This window comes from Rhipicephalus sanguineus, chromosome 4 (assembly GCF_013339695.2).
Source record: "Rhipicephalus sanguineus isolate Rsan-2018 chromosome 4, BIME_Rsan_1.4, whole genome shotgun sequence".
NCBI classification, from domain to species: Eukaryota; Metazoa; Arthropoda; class Arachnida; order Ixodida; family Ixodidae; genus Rhipicephalus; species Rhipicephalus sanguineus.
The window spans coordinates 119813088-119837133 of record NC_051179.1 but is presented as its reverse complement, the minus strand read 5'-3'; the positions used below and the strand labels follow the sequence as shown (position 1 = coordinate 119837133).

General features: G+C 45.7%; 1 protein-coding gene across 2 annotated transcripts in view; it reads right to left on the bottom strand.

Annotated features, from left to right (window-relative positions):
* LOC119390623 (prohormone-1) overlaps positions 1-24046 on the bottom strand; it is a 203570-nt gene that overhangs the window by 90139 nt on the left and 89385 nt on the right. The window contains exon 1 of one of the 2 annotated variants that reach the window (XM_049414883.1): positions 23380-23452. The exons of the other annotated variant lie outside the window; for it this stretch is intronic. The gene's annotated coding sequence lies outside the window, so the exon portion shown is untranslated. Of the gene's footprint in view, positions 1-23379; positions 23453-24046 lie in introns of those variants that run through there. 2 annotated transcript variants of the gene reach the window in all.

Below are 24046 nucleotides of genomic sequence, written 5' to 3'. Positions count from 1 at the left end.
TTTATACATGAACGACAGCACCTTCCAGCGTAATAATTAATAACTGCTGGGGTCTAACGTCCCAAAACAACGATATGATTATGAGAGACGCCGTAGTGGAGGGCTCCGGAAATTTCGACCGCCTGGGGTTCTTTAGCGTGCACCTAAATATAAGCCTACGGGCCTCAAGCATTTTCGCCATCATCGAAAATCGGGCCACCGCGGCCGAGATTCGATCCCGCGACCTGCGGGTCAGCAGTCGAACACCGTAACCACTGGACCACCGTGGCGGGTCAGATCGTTCCAGCGTTATCGCTGGTACTCGCGTTAGCTACCGAATAAAGTCGACTACTCTCGTCCTGCGCGTAATCTTAACAGAGCAATCTGAAACAATCGTACAGAATTGCCCCGCATTCTTAGTTAATTTTTATGCGTTACTAGACTTCAGCTATAGAAAACTGCTGGCATCACTCGGCTCAGGCCGCTCCGCGATGTCTAGGATGCTTCCCAATACACGGTAAGGTATCGAGATGTAGTTTTACAACAGAATAGATTGGTCAGAGGTAAAGGGAGACGCCACCAAACACAAAAAGAGGAATTCTGATACTTAATAGAAAATATTCATGAGGCCAATTTAACACAACAGCACATCAAGACGCAAATGCTACGTACGCGCACATGAAAAACGTGGGTTACATATAGGTAATATATGTATATCGACATTGGCACTCCTGCTTGCTTTTTACCGCGCCTAACACGTGGCAATACACATAGCACTGGAGCGATATGCCACAGGATACTACACACGGAAAAAGTTCAAGGAATACAAGCACACAAAAAAACCTTACAGGGTCTCTTATGCATTCGCCGAAGACGACTCGAAGGCGAAAGCCATCTTCTTCGTTTTCTTCTCAGTCAATGTATTGATCCTCGCCCCTCCCCCTCCCTCCGAAAGCTTTCTGCAGGTAACGTGGCTTAGCACTGTGTCCAGGATCGGAGGCAATGCAAGCTTGCTGCACCCAACCTGGCTTTGCCTTGCCTCCGTGATCGGCCCACCTTTGACCAAGCAATGACGTTCCGTGATGACGTTACCATGCAATGTCACGTTATGTGACGTAACAGAAAGGGAGAGATTCGTTTAGAGATGTCTCGACCGGCACCACTATTCTATTGCAGGATGATGTGACGTCACAGCGAAGTCATGATGACTTCACACATTCTGGCGATCTGTGACGTCATGAAGACGTCATATGGTGGCGTCATTGTGAGGTGATCATTTCTCTTTTTTTTGCATCGCTCGTGTTGACGCTGCCGACGCGAAACGCCGACGGCCAATATTCGCGTTTGATGAGTCATCTAAGGCTTTCGCCTTAAAAAGAAATAGCACGACTGAGCGGACTTTTCGGCCGAGTGCAGTTGCGCCTTATATTTATATTGCCGCCCTCTGTGGCAAACAGGATGCGGATCCTAGTTGTCAGGCTTGTAGTTTTTTTTTCTTTTGCTGTTTCACTGCGTTAGAATTGTACGCAATGAGAAATCTCAGTTACACCTAATACTGGACATACAATTAGCGAAGGTATTCGATCAATAGTAACTTTACTTACGAATCAATAAACTTCATGATTACGGCCCTGTAAATAGCTTTTCTACGGCCTACTGTTAAGCCTTCCAATTTAATTACTAATCAACAACTTGCCATTTTGTCTGTGCTCACTGCTCGCCCCGTATTACTGAGGCCATAGAGTTTCTTACAATAATACCTAGAGGGGAATCTGGCGCTAGTGTCTACGCGGGCTCCTTGAGACGCGCTTCAACCACCATGGGAATGATGGGAAGTACAGGCTTCGGATTTGCTTCGGATGGATTAGGTTCTTGAGATTCGCAACGCTTGTTTGCCGAGTGTAAAACAAAGTGATATGAAGTTAATTCCAATTAAACCTTGCTTAATTTTTTCGTGTGTAAAACTTATTGCAAAAAGTTTGCGTGACCGTGAGATGGAACTGAAACCTGAACAAATTCAGCCACCAGGGTATGCATTACTCTGCAACTGTGTTCCAGATTTGGCATCACCAAATAATGAATTATTTTTGTACAACACTTGAAAATAAACACGCTTGTTTTACCTCGAAATTACGCATTATCTATTTATGGAAATAACAGTACTGTATTGAGTCAGAAACACTTAACGTATCGTCTGCTGCGATGCCAGGTGCGTCTGTTCAAGTGGTCTGCCTCCAACGCATCTCTCGTTTTGTTGTGAAGTCAAGTCAGAGGAGCGCGGCGGTGCGTCTACTTAGCTTCGCCGTCGTATTGCAGCTGATTTGAACGAGTTTTGGTAAGACGCGCTTATCAAACAAACGTGAACTCGATGCAGTTTGCTGCACTGACATGGGACGCTACATCTGTGCGCAGCGGTGAGTGCACGACGCTTTGCTAAAACTGTCAAATACAACCTGTAAAGCTGCAGCGTCGCAGCAAACCAAGAGATCTAGCGGTCTTCAGCCTCTTTGAACAACAAAGGCGCTGCTTGAATGCTTTGAAACGCACCCCACTACAAACGCCTCGCGAAGAACGAAACTGAAACTGTAGAAAAAGATCCGTAGACAGTTCGCTAGCTTACGCTATCCAATCCGAAGCCTGTACTTCCCATCATTCCCATGGTGGTTGAACGATCGCAGCGCCAGTTTCCTCTCTAGGGTATTGTATGAAACTCTATGACTGAGGCAAAAGCCTGAGATGCCTTATCAAAAGCGGATATTAACGTTCGGCGACAACATGAGTTAGGCGAAAAACGTCATCTTCCCGTAATGACGTCACCACGATGGCACAGATCGGCCAAATGTGTGACGTCACTATGGCGTCATACAACGTGGCGTCACATGATGACGTCATCGTATGACATCGTCGCTTCGTCAAAGGTTGGCACAGATCACGGAGGCAATGCAAAACCAGGTGAGGTGTGGGAAGCTTCCAGAGGGGTGGGATCACTATATCGACTGAGAAGAAAACGAAGATGGGTTTCGCCTTCCATTCGTCTTAGGCGAATGCGAAAGGGACCCTGTGATCCTTTTTGTTTAGAAAATGTCAGCAGGATGAAAACGTATCGTTAAGCTACTTTGTTCAAGTAGGAAATTGGGAGACAGGAGTTTGTGTTTGTGAATGCCCTAGCTACGTTGTTGACGTAAGAATGGGAATATACCACGTGAAAACGTGGACGTGAGAGCGGACGTGAAAATGACTGCTGTCGTAGCTCGATTCGTAGAGCATCGGACACTTTATCAGAAGGTAGTGGAAAGTTGCACTTTAATTCTTTTCCATCCCGAAGTTCGTCCAGTCGGCCATTAACGCAAGAGTATAGAGGCACAACTACAAGTAGAAAGACTTTCTTGCGAACAATTAGGTCTTGGGACCTCCCCCCCCCCGCCCCTCAAAAAAAGAAAAAAAGAAATGCTGGCTACGTGCCTGATCACCACACTGCAGTTAAAAGCTACAAACGGCGTCCCTTATGCTTTCCTTGGCTTGATTCTCTGTTGGCTTTATTAGGTTAATTGTGTCTTCACTGTTGACATATCACTATGCCTCCGAAAAAACCTTTCATTCACGTACAAGTGGCTGTATTATAAGGAAATTCGAAGCAATACGAGCGACTTCCGGGATGGTCGAGGCTGCAAACTTTGCTTTCTGTTCTTCAAACGCTGCGTTCGCCATTGTCGCAAAAAAAGTGCGCTCAGCGCAGCGAAGCCTCCTCTTCGAGAGGGTGTTCTGGCCAATCACAATGCGTCGTTCAGTGTAATAACAAAACGTAACCAAAGGCGAGCTTTGCTGTTCGCTGCTTCGTCCAAGATGCTGCGTCACCTCGAAACGAGACGTCTGCGAAGCGCAAAGGGGCTCAGCTAATACATCTCCGGCATTTCGACAAGATTGATTAACGAGCGCTTGGCAGGAAGCAAACAACGAGCTTTCGGGCGGGGCAGTCAAGGGGGCGAACACGGGGTTAGTTATATCAGTGTTCTTCACCGCTTTTCTTGATGTAATTAAACGTCAAGGCGTCTCGTTCTTCTTGTTTCATAAAGTAAAAAAACAGAGGGGTCGAAATTTACACAACGAATTAAAACGGCAGTTTTCTTTGTACTTGGCGACAACGGACGTTCAAAATAGCAGTGTCAAGCCGCGCGTGAGTCCACTAGTTGCTTTAACGCTCCTGCGTCATGGAGGTCACGATGGCTCGAGGCTCCGCCGAGTTCGCGAGCGGTTCGAACTTTATCAATCAAGAATAAAGAGTTCGGTGTAAAAGAGAGAGAAAGAGAGAGAATACAAACTTTTTATTGTGACAGAGAGCAAGAGAGAGGGATACAACAAAAAAATATAAACGAGCAAACCTGTCAAATGGGAGCGTGACTTTCGAACGCGCTGCTTTTCTAGAAGGCGCCACTCTGGAAGGAGGCGGCAAATTTCGAGCCGGGAAAGAGAAACTTCTGTTTGGGCGGTCCTTTCTCCTCCTCGCAGTGTAATACCCCGGGACAGAGTAAAGACGCGACCTGTTTGCACGAAACGCGCAGTTCACCGCATTAACGGCTTCCATTCCTTCATTCCCAACCCTTTTGTTAACCCAGAGTCCCGGATGGCCTCGCGAACGTCGTCGATCTTTCTGTTTTATTTTTTTTTCTCGACTGCTTCCGTTGCCGTCATTGTGTCACTTCTCTTGGAAGGAACGCCTTATGGAGAATGTATGCGGTATACTTCACCACGAGGCCTCTTTCGCCGACTTCATCCCCTATATAGGCCACGCGGGCCTTGTCAGTATGTGGCAGATATTTTTTTTTCTTATACGCACACTCCGGTGCCGAGTGAACGAGCAGTTTCGTTCATTTTATTTTGCTTTTCCCCCCCCTTTCCTTGGTAACAGTTTTCACGCGTCATTTCGACTTTCGACTCCCGTCACAGAGTTCCCCTCCATTTCCAATAGGCCCCCCTTTTTTTTATTCGTACAAACAGCACTCGCCCTGCTTTTACGGCCCACTTTCTTTTTCTGGCTGTTCTACGCTTTCCGTTTACTCCCCTTTCACGTTTTCGCTCTTGCGCGTTTTTCCAGTCTCCCCTCTTTCCATCGTAGAGAAGCTTTTTTACATCGTGACAAAAGCTATATAGTACTGGAAACTTTTTTTTTTCTCGTTCTTTCTTTTTTATTTCTTCGCCTTCTAAGCCGGAGTTCTTTGCCTTCACTCCACGCCGAAAGGAGAGAAAACACTATGGTGACTGGGTGACGGATGCCGCTTGATTTCCATAAGCTGGCTCGGCACAGTCTATACGAAAGTGTCTAAAACTTGCCGAGTGGCTCGTTGGCTCACTTAATACTCTTGACAGATGAGCGCTGGCAGGCAAGCTAATATACTCACGCAGGGCCACATACATAGACGCGCTCGCCCTAGCACGGAAATGCATAGCAAGGGGCGTTCTCACTTGCAGGTGGTTGGAACCCCGTTCTGTAGACGAGACTCAGTTCAGTGGTCTTGTAAACAATGATTATGATGCTCTAGACAACACCTACCCACTTTTTCGATTCGTTTAGTTTACCGCTGGCGCGTATACGCTGTGGGGTATTCGAACAGTTTGGGCTATTATTGAATGTAAGCTATTTTAAAACGGAGATGACGAGAAAATTTAACGAAAAATTTAATCAAAAGAGACTTACCGAGAGCTTACCGCGTTCATTGCTGTGATGCAGCTAAATATTCCTCTACGGCTGTGCTAACAGCCCTGTGGCGTAAGGAACAAAGCGCCAGGAGATGCGCGACTGCTCGAGTAAACCGTCGGTCGCAGGATTTAGTTACTTGGAAGGGCATGCGCAGCAGGTTGTTGATATTCTTATGGCTTCTGTTTCGGTCAAAACGGTTTGTGTGTTTCTGTCCGCGCTTGCGTATACAACGCATTCCTGCCAACGGTATAATCAGCAGTTGGCAGTAGGCGCTCGCGCCGTGTGTGTGTTTTCGATACCGTGCTTTGTTGCGCTGTTCACTGCCAACGTGCTTCTGGCTCGTGAAACCCCGATACTTTTTACGACTTACGCTAATATTATCAAGGCAAACGTGGTTTTGCGATAATAGTCCTTGATTTCGCAAAGAAACAAGTAGTTAAAAATATTGATTGTAATGTTCCTGACGTTACGGAATACGCTCGTTAGCACTGCGCAGATGTACGACCGTTACGGCGAGCTCGCCAACAGACTTTGTTGAGCATCTGTTTCGCTTGCAGTTCTTGGCACAAGTCGCTAATGGAAGCAGTGGTGGGGAATCTTTCCATTGGCTCTCTCCGTGCGCAGGCAAACCACTGCTGAAGACCTTCTCCATTAAGGGGCTGCGCGGTCGGCGATGTCGTAATATTCGAACATCCTGCGGCAACTAATGGTGGCACAGCACCCGGACTTAAACACATGGTTTCTTCATTAGGCACGGCGCTGTAACGCAGACCCCGTGATTATTATTCAACTGTAACACAGCTAAATCATCATCACCGGGGTCTGAGAACGGAATACAGATGCGAAAATTCTGATAAAACAAAACCAAGTAGTACTTGCCAGATATGACGCGCACATACAGTGGTATGAGCTTATATAGTCAAATGTATGTGCCGCCACCAGTGAACTCTATACCGAGTTACAGGACGTCCTGGCTTACTAGAGTGCAAGAAATTCAGCATTCAAGCCTGAGTCATAACAGCAATTATTATATGGGCTAACATAGGTCAAAAATTAATTCATTATGCTTAAGGGAAAACACGCCCGTTTGCAGAAGTTTTCTTGAATGGTGTTCCTGAGAACACCGTTCCTCTCTGTCTACTCATCTGACTCCCTGATCAGATCTTGAGCAATGTATGTTTTCAGACCATGTATACATATCGGCCCAACATTCACGTGACCTTCGTAACTCCTTACGTATTGACTCTTCGTAACTTACAAAGCAATCGCAGCTACTGCACCTTCTACAAAGCTCATCTGGTGCCCCTGTCGCTCTCTTTGTCTTTCTGGTTAATAAATGTAACCGCGATTTAATGATCTTCTTAGAGATCTCCTCGATGTTGAACCAACCTGGTATGACCATGTTTTCATTATTGTACAATATTATTGGCAAACGCCCGCACATAACAGAGTACTCTGGACGTCGCAATTTATATTTCTTATTTTTTCTGCAATTGTGCAACTTTATTCATTTGTTTCTTTCGAATTTCTTTATCCGCAGGTTAGCTTGCAACGACAAAGTGTGCTGTCTTCTTTGCCTCTTGAACAGGTTCAGCACCATCCGGGTGACAAGAATGGGCCAATACGAGCTCTAACATGCACGAAGCTTTACTTCGCATTCCCTGCCTTTGTATGAGTGTTTTTATGAGCCCGCCAAATTTCGCTATGCACAATTTATCTCTTGTTTCTTTCTTGGAGCCAAGCCACCAATATTGTGTTTCATTCTCCTAAGCAGAGGGCATTAACCATGCAGGATGTCAAAATGTCTAGTAAGCAACAAACGTAACTGAATAAGAAACCTGCCTCAAAGCGCCATGCTTAAGCTTCTCCAGCGCATTATGAAGTGCATCGTTTGTGCGTAAATAATCCGCGTGGTTTAACAATCTCGCAGTAAAAGCGAACAGGGGCTACTAAGCCCGGGGGACACTGAGGCATATCGCTCGTGACGACAACCAATACTGGTCGTATCTATTCTCAATTTTAGAGGAAGAGTTGTTTCGCGTTGAAGCGCGTTAGTGTGCGCATTTTCTTTGTTTTAACACCTCTTTCCCTTTCCATTGCTTTTAACTCTTTCTGCAGCGTCGTGTAGCCATCCGGTACCACACAATAGATAATCTCTTTGCCTTGCCAAGCCTTTCCTTCATCCTACTCATTTTGGTGACGCAAGTCAGCCTGGACCGTAATATCGCAGCTTTAAAACGGTACGTTCCCCAGACTCGATGCAATGCCTTTACCAATTACCACTGCTCATTATAGAAAATAAACGCTCCAGAGTCTGTTCATGTGCAATGAATGACCTGCAGCTTTTCCGTGACCTGGAATGCAGAAGAGGTCTTCCTCCACGTGCCGTTGCATGAACACCTTTCGAAGTGTAAAAAAAAGCCTTATAAGTAGTATTCCTGTTCTTATGGAAAAGCTGCCAATGTCTGAAATTCGTTTTGCGCCTGTGCGAGTGAAAGCTCATTTGAGATTCTATTACTATGTCGCTAAAGTACGAGTACTTTCTCCCCTCCCTCCTGCTGCTGTCCATTTTATTTTCCAATTTCCAGTCGGGTGAGTAGTTTTCCAGAGGCTATTTGTGTTGCTATTTACTATTCAGCTATTTTGTGTTGGTTCTGTCAAACGCTGGCTGCCAGTAGCAGCACGTTACAATTCTCACATTCATTGCGGAGAAAGGATGCTATAACATTAAAAAAATCAAACAAAAAAATTAGGTCATTTCTGTGACACATTGAAGGGTAACGGTACCGCACGCTCACCTCCTAAACGCGTCGCCCGACAAATCAGCCGTACGAATAAAACAGAAGTACTTCACGAATTAAATCCTCGCGGGAAGCGCGTTCCGAACGATTTGTGAAGATCGATCGGGCAGAGTCGCACAACGACGGAAGATGAACTCGTATTGGGGCAGCATGTGGTTCTTTCGTCAGTTTATTCCAAGTCAATAGCTCGGCATGTGCTAACCAACTTACAATAAAAAAAATGTTCTTTGCTTTACCTGAATTACTTATGGGTCCTCATTTTAGGTCCTTATGCCTTCGGAAGGAGGAAATCAACGAGTTAGGCGTTAATACTGCCCGTGTTCATTCGTGGTGCCACCCAGGCTCCCTTATCAGTTCCAAGGATAAGGAGGGCGGCACATCAGCACTCCTTCTACTAAGAGGCTCTCTCTCTCTCTCCCTCTCTTTTTTTCATACCATCGTTATCACTGTTCTGTTATGCTAGTTAGACGCACGCGCAAGTTACTCATCTATAGAATTTCCTGCATGATTACACGCTCCAGATATCGCAAGGTTCCGGCTGCTGTGGCAAATGGGCGTTTGTGCTGCTGCATCAGTGAACGTGATCCATCGATTACATAGGGTGTGGATATCGGAAAGTATAGTACAAAACTGATTAGCCGAGAGGTGCGGCATTGTAACTTTAACGCGTCATTCCGTGTCCAATGATTATGGCCACAGTCGTCGCCGTCATTTGTATCGTCGACACACGACCGGTGAGCGAAACAAAGAGGTGTCGGCGCGAGCTCGATGGGCGTGCGATGAAAGGATTATAGAAGGCATCACCCGTGTTGCGTTAATAAAGAAGGCGAATCGACCAGGCCAGGTTGATATCTGGGTAGCCCTCTCGGTTCTATCCGTGTGTCTTCGTCTTCGCTTCAGCGGGTGGTACAAAAATAGATCTTTCGTGTCAGAATCCTTGCATAAATTTCCTACTGGCGACACAGTTGGGACACCTGACGTGGCAAGCGGGTATGCACGTGTTTAACAAAATTAGCAGGCCTCTGGCTCAAACAAATGGCCGCGTTTTTATGGACAATAGGTAGCCAGACACAAAACTTGATCTCAGGGGCGCCTTGAACCTTACTGGGTAACCACTATCAAGCACCTAAGCTCTCTGCCGGTCGGTGAGCGAGAATTGTTCAATAACAATTACAGCGGCCGCCATCTAGTAAAATCAATAGCGCAGCTCGCCCTAAGTAGCGCATGACTGGGTCACAGCCGAGCTGGTGGTCACCTAGCTGGACCTTACTTTGGTAGGCATTTACTCTCGCCTCTCTCTTTCCATCCCTTGCTATACTATACTATACTATACTATACTATACTATAGTCTATACTATACTATACCATACTATACTATACTATACTATAATATACTATACTATACTATAGTCTATACTATACTATACTATACTATACTATACTATACTATACTATACTATACTATAGTCTATACTATACTATACCATACTATACTATACTATACTATACTATACTATACTATACTATACTATACTATACTATACTATACTATACTATACTATACTATACTATACTATACTATACTATACTATACTATAGTCTATACTATACTATACCATACTATACTATACTATACTATACTATACTATACTATACTATACTATACCATACTATACTATACTATACTATACTATACTATACTATACTATACTATACTATGTTTGATCTCTTTTTCATGGTCTCAGCTTTCTGTCATTCAAAGCCACGATATTTACTATAATTCTTTCTGTCTTTCTCTGTTTTTCTTTCTTTCTTTATGTCTCTCTCTCTGTACTCGTTCTTTCGCCAATCAGAGTTATTGCATCTCACGCCGGACAAATCGGCTCACGTTTCCTGGGAGCGAAGGAGAAGAGGAAGGCGATGAAGAGAACGAAGAGAGCGCGTGCCGGTTCATGATGATGTTAATTTTCTATGTATGACACAGGGAAAATCTCGACCGTAACAGTTCTGCTGTAAGGAATTCCTATAGCGCGTACGTGACACTGAAATTGGGCAAATCCCACTGCTCACCACATTGGTCCACTAAAAATTAACGAGGGAACACACGGGTGGCAAACACCGGTTAAGATTTCCGTACAGACGTGACCAGTAACTGAGGGAGGGTTAAACTAACCGTCGGGATTAAACCAGTGATCAACACTGCGGCCGGACGTTTCGGCTTCTGTTCTTAACCTTCGGTAGCGAGCGCTTGAGCGGTCATTGAGCGCGTGCCGGTTCATGATGATGATAATTTTTTTATCGACGACATACGGCAAACGACGACCACAACAGCCATGCTGTAAAATTGGGAATGAGAGTTGGTCTTTGGAACCGTATATTGTGATTAACTTTAGAATTTTTCAAATTAACAGACTAATAGGCTAGTTGCAACGGCAGCACGTACACTGTGGCCAAAGCGTAAAAAAAAAAGAAAAAGCAACGCAGACTTCAATAAAAAGTCACAGTTTTGCCGCAAGAGCAAATCAATGAATGCGATAGCAACACATTTGAATGTCACACGAAGAACGGCCAGCAGCTCCATACTTGCAGCGCGCCGCTCAAGAGCAAAGGACGCACGAAAAGAACGCACACAGGACGAGCGCGAACTAACAACGGTCACAGCAACACTTGCAGCCACTTGCAGCCCGCTGCTCAGACACAAAGAAGGACGCTCGAATAGAACGCACAGGTATACACAGGGCGAGCGCGAACAAACAACTGTCATAGTTGTTCGTGTTTGAGCAGCACGCTACGACACAACGCTCTTAGGTATCTTTTTTTCTTGAAAAGTGCGGCGCATAGAGTGACCCTTCTGCGTCTCCTGCCGCGCCGCGCGATGGCATTCAACGCATTGTTTGCTCGGTGTTCCTGATCGCGAGTTGGTACAGAAATGGGCCACATTTTAGTGCGCGTCTCAAGGGCAGTTTTCACACTGAAGCAGAATGTAGAAGCGTTGCTTTCAAGCGCGCCCTTCGGGCGATCTCGCTGGTGATACTGCACACGCTGAAGCACCTCCGAGCTCTGCGTACCGCCAGCGGTAAACGGTCTTATAAATAGCTCGCCGTTAGCATTCCAAAGAACGGATGGCGCATAGCCTAGTGATCTAACACGCTGCACTGCGGAGGAAGGGGTCGCAGATTCCAGTCCCGGTAGCGCGCTTCGGAAACTTTTCTTTCTGGCTTTTATTTATATATACACACATGTACATATCCGGGACATGACGGCGACAGCAAAAATTCGCCGAGAGTGTCCATATAATACTATCGCACCAAAAGAAGCCACACGCACTTGCAGTTCGCGTTAAGGAACATGTCACTTTAAATTGCAATTGAACGTCATCGCGCCTTACCCCATTATCAATGGCTACTATGTCTTGCCTGCGTTGTAATTTTTTCTCAAAAACGGCAACAATTAAGAAACCGTTGGGAGAGCTCTGAAATGCGGGCTGTTCAGTGTGCGCTGTGCCGACGATGCCTGTCAGAGATCGCGCCTCTCACCAGCTGGTCTCTTCGGACAATTAGTCCAAACGCCGTTCTCTCTCGCTTCTGTCATATCTCGCTTAAAAAAAATTTCCCTCCTTTACGCAGCTTCCGTAAATAAATGTTCGAGTGCAGTGCGCCTGGAGAGAATGAAACTCGGCGCTCAAAACTCTTTCCCTTAACTGACCGGGGCCTCTGCATTGTGCACGGGCTATTTTAGGGCGTTGAAAACAAAGCTCTTTTCGGGTTTCATCTGACAGCATGCGTAGGTGCACCGTGCCCCAATTTCGCCTTGCTTGCCCCAGCACGTGTTCCTAATAGCCCAGTCGCGAACACAAAGCGCTCGCCGCACGACCTCTTACGAAACGGCGCATCGTATGTTACTCGCTAACTGCTTCCGCAAAAAACAAAAAAACAAAGAACCCTACGACACAATTGCCGTTGCGTACGTACATCGCACGCGAATACAACATCACTGGTATGGAACTTATCAAAGCGCCTACACGCATTCCTGTATGTTTCCCATTTAAATCAGCGCCAATTACTACAGGAAAAAAAAGTTCGCGATGCTTAAGCCTCACGGCAGAGAACATTAGGCAGAAGCTGCAGCATCTTGCTGGTCGCTTCGCGTGATGTACGATGAAGTCTGAATTGTAATCACGTGAAATTTGATTTTATAATGTTTCATTTGTTAACACGAAGACGGACCAAACATTGCTCGAGTCTTGATCTCACGTGCAGTTTGAACCGAGGATACCGCCTCGGTTTTCTGATCACTCGCCACAACCGGGAGAGAAGGTTTAAAAGAAACGAACGAGAAAAACGTAGGCTGTTCCAGACTCAGCAATTATTTCACGTAAACTAGTTCCTCGGTCAGCCATCGTGGCGCTGATATTCTGGTAATCGTTTCTATGCATCTGTGATGAGCAGTAAGATGAACTTCCATGAGATCAGGAAACTGTCTTACGCAAGACAAGTTTTGCGAACGCGCTTGCTTCTTCGGTTTTGAAAACGATGCCTCTGCGAATGGGAGGTGCGGCGATGAATTGACTTCAACGCGCACGCAATTTGTAGCGCCAGAATCAGCAGAAGAGTACACTAGCTTTATATTGCTCGCGCCAGTTTTTCGAAACTACACTGGAGAGAGGGGTGGCGATTTGGTTTTAGGATTTACCGCGTTATCCCCGACACCTGTCGAGATCCACGCCGTTCCCCGACTCAAGGTCACACTCATTCGTTCAGCTTGAAAAAAAAAAGAACAAATAATAACAAAAAACAAGATTATTGGAACTGGTATGATTGAAGCGCTGCTAGGGACACAGTCGAATTCCAGTCTGTTGTCTAATTACTCCATGGTTTTCATTCCCCACCTATCAGAGAATGCGTGGCCCCTGTTTTGACCAAACACAGATGACGATGCGGTGAAATTTGACAATGTTTTTTATAGCACGTCGTGGTAAAAAAGTTTGTCTTGTGCAAAGAAGCACAGTATATATTTATGCGAATTTGTACTTTACTTAACTGCAAACATTTCCAATTGGGCAGAGATTTGTTTAGTCAAATTTTTACATTTTCGTGGCTCTGTGTTTGACATCGCGTTAGTAACGCAAATGTCAGACATCTTTCCATGGTAATCCGTCGGTTTGAATTTCAGGCTATTTTTATTGCACAAGGATTTCTCGCCGTGCCACCCGCTTCAATTTTATGAATTTGGGAATCGGGCGGGTCCAAAGTAGAACGAAACTCTTCCATATTTGCCCCTGTTACTCCGCAGCAGTTTCCTATTTGTAAGCAAGCAAAGCCTGTTTTATTTTGCACAAATGCCGTTACAACTTTCACAGTGCCACTCGAAAGAAACTTTTATCTTAGCATATTTCATAGCCTTTTACCCCGGTGTATTTCGTCGGGGGGTCAAGTGTACAATAAATATGTAGAACCAGTCTTTTAGAAAATATTGCATGGCGCTTACGGCGTTTTGAGGTTACAATGCTGAATGAATGTCGCAGTATGACAGTCTAATTATACGGCCTTTGAGGTCATTACTCAATTTAAAACAACAATAGGTACTCTCATTGTCATAGGCGTGCGCACAGGGGGGGAGCAGGGGGGCGGCCGCCCCTCCTATTCACATAAGAGGGGGGGGGGGCGCAAAGTCAGCCCCATACATTGTCATAATAGGGAGGGAGGCGCTGCGACAAGGAGGGGGCGCAGTGTCAGCGCCATACATTGACGTAATTGGGGGGGGGGGCACTGCGACGAAACTTCGACCCCCCCCCCTTGAAGGGGAACCCTGCGCACGCCTATGCTCAATGGCATAACCACTAATTTCGCCTTTAGTTTGTCTCAGTGTCACAACGACAGAAAATCGTGCTCTATCAGAAGAAAGCCTACTACGTCATCGTTCTGACATAACGTCACAGAAGAAGGCCTTACAAGCGATACTAGGCTTCCTGCGATCTACTGGCCTGTCAGAAAGCCTGTGAGTGGAACGCTCTCGTGTGTGTGTGTTTTCCCTTACTACTTATTTTCCCTCTCTCTCTTTCAGCCCCTATTCTCCAACCCCAGTGCGAGGTAGTATACCGGATTCAACCTTCTGGTTAACCTCCCTGTCTTGCTCTTGTCTTTCTCTCCCTTCGCCTTGGGTTCATCAAACTTCTTTTTAATGCCGATGCGATGGCAGCAATTGCGCTTAAAAGGGTCCTGAACAACTTTTCCAAGGAATCATGGAATGTCCTCGGTATCGGAGTTTATTGCCATTGAGATAATATTAGCGTGCACTATAGTTCTACTTTAGGGTGTTCAGTACACGACAATATTTGCCTGCATTTTTGAGTTCATGCGTAGAGTTGCTGCGTCAAATACCTTTCTCGGTGTTTGACGTAAAAATTACTAAAAACTTCTCAGTGTTTTGTTTACAAGTACATAATTCTGTGCGTGTGATATAGGTCTACATGGGCGAATCGCCCTCGTGATTGTGATTATTATCGTGAATCCCAACCGGCCTCCAGCCATGGCTCGAGATTTATTTCCAACATTTTGCTGTATTCTTTGCGTTTAAACGAAACAAAATCTTTCATTCGAAAAAAAAAAACACTCGATAGTAAAATTCAGATAATTTTGAACGAGTACGCAAGAAGATTATCTCACTGGAAACACACAAACATTGCATATCAGGAAAACAGTACCTCGTATCTCCCTCGTATTACGGTTAAAAAAAGAAAAACAACATTGCCGCAACGAGGATTGCTACTTCCTCGAATTTTTGAGTTGCACCAACGCAGGATTTCACGGAGCGCTTGTGCGGGGAATTACGTGCTTGATGGGCTCCCTTCATTGTAGAGAAGTGATTTGCAATGCCGCCAAGATAAAGTACAAAAAAGGCAAAGAGTTCGGCTCGCATTCATTTCGAAACTCCGCATCAACGCGTTCAGTCCGCAACGCATGTGAGCCGCTTTGTCGAGACGAAACGCGATATCGCTTCGAAAGCCGGGCAACGTTTCTTTTATTTCGATCGCAGTTTGGAAATGAGTTCGTTCGCAGCCGTTCTTTTATCGCCTCGTCACGTACATTCTTTCCCAAAGCATGAATTGCCGTAACCAGAAGTTCGAACTTCCCGCGTTTCATTAGGACAGGCCTCACCTCAGGGACGACAACGACACAACATTTGCACAGGTTCAGAACAGTAACAAGAAAACTAAAAAAAAAACTAGATAGGTCGCGCTTGACGAAATTGCAACGACAGCGTAAGTAAGAGTGCCGCGTTTTTCCGCCTGCAACATTGTTATATGTGCTTTATTTTATGGACTTTTTGCGAAAATCTCCAGAGAGGATCTGGATATGCAAACGTGCTCTTGGCTACAGCGCTCGTCATAAGATAGAACGCCAAATCAGAAGAAACAGAAACAGAGAATCGAGCAGCTGCGCCGGATGAGAACAGACAGAGTTCTTCGCTAACCTCGACACGTAATGAAACAGGCGAATCGAAAGAAACAACGGGAATCGCCATCGGCGTTTGCGACACCATCGCGAGACGTGTCCAAAAAGAAAATAATAATAATAAAGGCGACGTTGGATTGCATGCTGAAGATACGAGCGCCGTTTGCTTGGCGCAACCGCGCCTCCGTGCAGTGTATAGTGGATGAGGTGCAGTTGAAAGCTAGGGATTCCGATGTCGAGTTATTTGCAGGCACAGCACTAAAGCAGGAGTCGCAGCGGCCGCAGCTCGCACTGGGAAGCGGCAGCACTGCTCGTCGAAAGATTGCCAAGGCTGGTCGGGGTACGCTTTCTTTATTGGCGCGTTGAAGCGGCGGACAGCCCGAACGGGAGTCCACAGTGCAAGCTGTCATTCCTTGCTGAGCGAGATTTGTGTTCCCCTTGGAATAGTCTGTCGTTCTACGAACAAAAGAACGAAGATGTAACTGAGCGGCAAGGGCGACATCCGCAATGCGTTTGCGCACGTATAGAAAGCCCACCTGAACAGTCCGTGTGTCGAAATATCCGGCGACGCGGATCACGATTGAATCGCAAGTTGTGACGTCGCAAATGTAGGGCTCATTCCGCTGAAAAGACGGGTGCTTTGCTTCTTCGCGAACAACGTTCGGCTAATATATATGCAATCCTTTCGCGAGAGCATTCGCTGCGACTATTGTTCAATACGACCGCAGTTAAGTGTTTCAAAACAAGAGAGGCGGTGTCGTGTCCGTCTTTTCAGTTGCTGCAATTATTTGAACGAGTGGGGAAACGGGCAGACGTGGCGGGGCACAAGCGCTGTACCATGCGTAGATGTCGAGTAAAGCCATGACGTGGCACTGGCCGACATGCAACGTAACCGATTATCTCGGTGCAATGCGCTTCCTCACCGGCAGCGCAAGAACTTTCTCGGCATATGCACTTTCTTCTGATACAGGGCTATCTAATTGCGACGGCCAGGCGCGCCGTATCATTACAGGGGTCAGGAGACGGCTCATACGTCTGTATGTGTTGTGTTGTCGTTGCAATGTTTGCGTTGAAGCCGTAGACAGTACGTAGACAGTACGTCTTCGCTCGCTGCAGCGGCCGCATTTCCCCGTTCGTGTTTGCTTGAGGTACGCCATGTCGCAGGTTAAAGGAGTCAGCTGCTGCCCTTACTTTATGTAACATTCCAAATTAGTTCCTATCACATTCATTGTTTAGCCGTTGCTGAGAAACAGTGGCTTTATCCTTTCATTGCGAAAAATGCTGCTGTATTGGATATGTGAGGAGTCTCCGTATCCCTATTATTGCTGTCGACGTGTATTTCTTTTTCTAATTTCGTAAAACCTAACCGAGACAGTATTTCCGTAAGGCCTTCAATATGTAAATGTGATAAGTTAACAGGAAACAGGTTATCAAAATCTACCTCAGCACCTTCGTAACTATCCGTGGCAACGAACAGAGTTCGAAGCAAATGCGACGCATAAATAAAATTTGCGCTAGAAGCGGCTAAAAACAATTAACAAGTTCATGAACGTTGCTGGCGTAGAACTCGTAATATACGTATACACGTATAAAAGGTAATATACGTATAAAATGCAATGTGCGCATAAAACACGTCCCACCATGACTGTCCAAGCGATGGCGAGGGACTACGTTTACAAACATGAATCAATGAACATTCTTAGCTGTGGTATCCGGACTGATGTGTACAGTGGCAAACTGGACGTCCACTGCCCTGTATATGATTTCTGCAACGAATAAATAATCGCCACCAGTGCTGTAGATTGACCGTGCCTAAACTCGGCGCCATACAGCGATGTCATGTTCATAGGTATACCTCACGCAGGTGTTCGAAGTCGTCATTTTCTGCATACTACTACGCAGCGCTTGTTTTCTGACTTAATGCGTACGGCACACTGGAAACCAGACATTCGCATGGGATACGAGCTTACGCGTTAAAGAAGATGCGCCGCAATGTAAGTTCACTATGAGAAAAAAAATTTGCAGTGGCTTAGCTCGGCTATGCCAGGATATACGTAGCGTTAGCCAAAGGTTCAGCTGATTATTGTTAGCTTTCCAGATTGTCTACGATTATTAGCCTTCTTCTGTCCATTCTTCGTACGTTGAACCGCTAATTGCCAGGCAACTGCTTCGGGATCCGATGAGATAAGCTTCTCGGCTCTTCTGCGCCGTCGAGCATCATTTGCGCTCTCCTTCTCCATGGCGTTACCCACCTGCAAACGCCAGTCAGAGGCGCTATCAAGCGGCCCCAGCGCAGTGTCAGACGGCGACTGCACAGCGAAGGCGAATAGCTGCGCGCGCGCCGGCGCAACTGTGTCTATGGCTACGACGTCACTCCTCTCGAATGCGGCGCACACCAGCAGCGGCGAGCCGCGCGCGGCGGCGGCGGAGTCTACGCGCGCGCCGGCGCCAGCGTGTCTGCCGCGCCTACGACGCCACTCCTCCCAAACGCGCAGATGAGCAGCGGCGAGCCGCGCGCGGCGGTGTCGGAGAGCGCGTGAGAGGCCAGCTCTGGTGACCCAGCTGTGTGACATCACTGATCCTCGCGCATGCGCAGCACGGCTCATGACCCTCCACGGGAAATCGGCTCCGTCTAGGCAAGTGTAGCTACCGCTACAAAATAACGCAGCTTGCACCAAGTCGCGCGTGCCAGTCCATTATGATGATACTTTTTTATCTACGACGCACGGAAAACCTCGGCCATAACAGCTCTGCTGTAAAACAAAAAAAAAAAAGTCAGATAGATCAATTCTGTCTTCATGGCCCTCTTTCTTTGTCCGTTCTTCCTGCGTTTATTCGTAAACAGACGGTACCTCGTAGATTTACGCGCCAACTACCCAAACATCGCACTCGGCTAGAGTACGTTACATGGTATGCTATGTGGCAACAGCAATCGCTTTGTAGTACGTGTACTACGCGCCCTTTCCTTCGCAACCGTTTCCGATCGTTGTTGTACTGCGTAGCCGTCAATTTGCGTCGTGCATAGAATTATGAACATTTTTTTAATCTTCCGGTAGGCATATTCTGCATTTCATTATTGTAAATGTTGTGCTAATTAAATCTGTTATTGCTACATGTTATTGTAATGAACACCATTAAAAGATCTATCCGGAATAAAGGCACTCTTTTGTATCGCGATCGTTGTCTTTTCCTTGCGCAGTAGCGCTGATCTGCCTGTGTTTCTTCACTTACTTGTGTGTTTTCCGAAAGAAAATTTGGTTGGCAGTCAGCGCTTGTCTGTGTCCCCTCGCTTCGTCCTTCGTTCATATTTCTTTCGCTTTGTTAATATATTATTAGACAGAGGAAAAAAGTAAAACCGTGGTCCCGTGCAAGATGTACTCGCTCTGCACGCCGTGCAATTCCATTCGCTGCACACTTTACTTCCAAATTAATTTTTTTTTCGCTGAGAAGTCATTGTGTGAAGACCAGATACATTGCCATACCAAGGAGCACAGACATTGTTACAGAAATCATATCTGTGTTCAGAGAGAGAAAGCGGGACACATACAAAGCATCAATTATTTTACGGTGGAGAGGTTTGCCGACGTACAAGTACTTGCCTACGTACTATCTTTTATCTTTCAGCGCAGCAGCGAGGGGCGACAAAGAGTAAAAAAAAGGGAGGGGAGGGTCGAAGAAAGTATGATGACAATAATATTAACTCCACTTGATTTTTTCGTTTCGTTTTCCATTCGTAAGAGTGACTTATCTGCAATGTTTAAGAATTTGTCTCCGTACATTTAAAAAAAAAAGCTTTCGCGATTTCATACATTCAACCGGCGCTGTTGGTTTTACATATATCGTCCCGCAGCTGCACGCCTTCGTTATATTCGCAGTGCGATGTGCCCAGCCAAAAAAAGAAAAAAAAAGAAAGAAGCTCGAGAGTTACAAATGTTAGCTTTAACGCGCATCGCAAATAAAATGACCCAATCTCGAGGTTCAACATAAGCCCGATGAGGTAACAGCATCTCGAAATCTGAGAATGTAGTTCGTTATAGACCCATTCAAATTTACTCATTTTTTTCGCAGCGGTATTGCGTTCATCCTCGACGGAAGAAATATGTATGTTGTAAATAGTGTTGCAACGTGAAATCCACTTAAAGTCTGCGCCACAGCGGAGTAGGAAAAGTGGTAAAACACGAACGAAAAACAGATAATTTAATAAGCTTATATTCATGCGTCGTTTTTTTTTCCTTGCGTGTGCCGGCGGTTTTGGGTAATTTTATGCATTACGATGCAGAAAGTCTAATTCGCCGCGTAAGAGAGGCACTGAACGTCAAGCCATTCAGAAAAGGGCGAATCTTCCCTGCAGACACTGTTAATCACGGGAACTGAACGCTTGCGTATCGCCCTACGTGTGTGCATTGTAGGCAGTGCTCGGTGTTGCGTTTTGCCCGACTTTCGAGCGCAAATTCTGACCAACTTGATTTATGCACGGCTTATTCATTTGTATTCTTTTTGACAGGAAACGCATTTTAAGCACGACAAGATATATTGTACTCGCTGTCATAACCGAAAGCTCCAAAGTGGCTGAAGTAAATTATGAAGCGTTCCCGAGAATTGATTTCACGAATTACGAAAGCCCCATTCATATAGCATGTACCTCCTGTTCTTAATTTCGCGGCACATTCGGAAGACTTCACAAATATATGTACTTGAAAAAAAAAGAAAAGATAGCGCCTTTTAGAAGCGACTCTGTTTTCCAGGAATCGTGCACGCAGGAATGACTAAACGGAGTCTTAAACCTTTATTTTGCCTAGAGAAAACGGAAGAGACTGAATCGACCGTTTTATCTTCTTTTAATTCCGCATGCCGCATAAAATGTAAACCCTTGAGTACACCCTAGAGAGTGCTACAGGAACGCCGAATTGCAAGATGACTCTAACTTTTCTCAGTAAAATATAATACATCGCTGACGAATGAGTTTCGGGCGCGTGGTGCGCCTTATCGCTACCGAGGGACACTCTCCGCCGAGCGACTTTTCTCACTGATGATTGCGCACTCACTGTGAAGTTTGCTTTCACTTACGGGGAGAAAAATCTCCAAGGAGATCCGGTTATCGCATCAGATTGCCGGTAATAACACAGAGATTCCGACGATGCCCCTCTTGAGCGAAGTCGAGCAAGGGCATCTTGGCGGTGGAGACTTCACTTGCGCAAGCTCACAACTTTTTCCTTTGATGTAGTGGCAACCGCAGCGCTTTAGGACAGCTGCTCTTAGGTGTACTTAAGCTTCGTGTGCTACAGCTTGCGAAACCTGTCGCAAATTTTTCGCCGGAATACTTACCTAAGTCTAAGCAAGCCACGAGGTAAAGCAAAGAACTGGATTAAAAAAAATTAAAAAAGAGTCGTTTGATTCTTTTTTTAGAGTTCTGGCTTGCCACGTATACGACTCTTTAAAAAGACACGTGGGCTCTCTTTGGTGATCGTTATGCTCCCGTTGGGGAGTCGTGTGACCCACAAGAGAGTTAACGTTCACAGTTGCGGCACTTTGGGCGTGTTGGGATGACATGTCCAATAAATTCTAACCGCGTAAACAGACGAGGACCAAGAAGCGACGTGGACAGAAAACTGTGTGTCTGTGGGTCATACGTGTTTTTTTCTGTACTCGCCTGTTTGTGCGCTTAGAATTTAGAGTTAACGTGTCTCTTTAAAGACAGACATATACGTGGCTAGTCAAGCCGCGCTCAAGAGAGTACCTCATACCTTTTTTAGAGTGTAATAAATACCGCCGCGTTCCGACTTGCGCCATATCTGGGCACACTTCAGAAAGCTTGCCATTGGTTACAGTAGTTCGCCAATGGATGGCCGCTTTGCCTAATAGCGGGTCGAACATCAATGTCGGTGTGCACTGGCTACAACCAGTTGCTTCATACCGATGATCAGAGCCTATGCTCTGTGCCATTTGTGTAATGCTTCTAGTGAATTATTCGTGATATATTTAACAGCATTCACGAAGATGTGCGGCATGATATATTCCGTTTGGTAGAGGGCCGCATGGCTCATAAAGGCAGCATGGCTCATAAAGCCTGCTCTGCCTTTCTTCCTTATGCTTTGGGTAGGCGTTGTGACTTCTACTTGACTACATGTTGTCTTATCATATATGTGAAAGATTTATGGCTCCCTAATACTACTACTGCTACTACTACTACTACTACTACTTAAAATATAAGACGGTGGCGCAAAAAGGTTTATATTTCAATTGTACGGGAGTGGGTGTGTCAGCGTTCCTTCTATCGTCCTGCACAGCAGTGAGTTTTTTTTTTTTTTTTTGCAAGATCGCTTTTGATTTCGGCCGTCTGCGCATGTGCGTAATGCCATGTATATTGAGTGTCTTTTCGAGAATAATAATAATATCTGGGGTTTCACGTCCCAAAACCACGATATGATTATGAGGGACGCCGTAGTGGAGGGCTCCGGAAATTTCGACCACCTGGGGTTCTTTAACGTGCACCTAAATCTAAGTACACGGGCCTCAGACATTTTCGCCTCCATCGAAAATGCAGCCGCCGCGGCCGGGATTCGATCCCGCGACCTTCGGGTCAGCAGTCGAGCGCCATAACCACTAGACCACCGTGGCGGGGCTCTTTTCGAGAATAAACCAGCTGGTAGTGTGCGCGTGTATACGTCCCTTCTTCACGTTTCGTCCTTGTCCCTTTTTGCGCCACCGTCTTATATTTTAACTATGCACCAACTAGCCCAGCAACAAATTTTATTGTACTACTACTACTACTACTACTACTACTACTACTACTACTACTACTACTACTACTACTACTACTAATAATAATAATAATAATAATAATAATAATAATAATAATAATAATAATAATAATAATAATAATAATAACAATAATAATAATAATAGTGATACTCCCTATCGCAAAATCTCATATGACATGTATGACACATATCCAATGAACTGGTATGATCATGCGAGCGCACATGTTATTCACATGAGTTCATACGCGGCATATGTCTCATATGAGAATTTTCGATAGGACAGTATTAATAATATTAGCTTTTTTTTTATTTTGATCAACGATGCAGGAGACGGCGGATAAATGTCGCTTGAGACACGGGCAACTTAACAGAGGCCCGCAGCCAGCATTGCCTGCACTGCAGAGGTGAGGTATGGTCGCTGCGACGTATGCTCGTCAATAAGGAGCTAGCGAGACATCCACGCGGCTCTAAACTCTTTTTCACGAGGGAACGTGCGCATTTCTTTTAACTGCTTTAATAAGCGGTCAAAACGAGCGATAACCGACTGTACTGATTCTAACTGCAAAATATACAGCTCGCGGGTGCCACATTTGCATTCAGGCTTTATAGGTTTCACTTACTACATCTTACAGATCGAATATATCGTACAAGGTAATGTAAGGTAATATAGCTTCATGCGAAACACTTACGAGGTGCCAGTACTACGGGCAGTGGAGACGGATCTGTGGCCACGTCCACTGTAGCATTCTTTTATGCGTTTTCCCCCCGAGAGCGAAATATAATGCAACGTTTACACAACGAGCATCAGCTATAAGCCTTGAGAGGTTTCTTTTGAAGCGTGACATTAATAAAGTGCTTTTTTCACGCCTCGCATGCACATCGAAGGGCGCCAGGCGTCTGCTAAAAAACTCATACGGCATTCATTCGACAGAGAAGGTTTTATCGCCTCCAAAGAGCTCGGCGCTTAGGCCCACAGTTTCAAAGCGGATCGCTCTTTGTAAAGCCGCGTCGTTTCTCGTATCACGGTCGCGAAATGTAGGCATTTGAATAGGTTTTTATGCGCAAGCGACGCGGGTGAAACGTCAGCGGGTACGCGGAAAATTAGCGTTTTTTTTTTTGCTCGACGCCTAACATCGCGCTTCGCTGCTCTTGGAAATAGATGGCCTAACATTGTACCGGGCACCCTGACGACAGTGCCGTGTGAAGTCAAAGGGCAAATCTCGCGCTTTAAGTTTTATTTGCCGAATTCAGTGTTGCCGAAGGCTGCTTCCCGACAGCCATTCAGTAAGTTTAAGTAGCGACACCTTTTGGCAGGCATTCACAACTCCTGACCGGTAACTTGCCACTGTCCCTGAA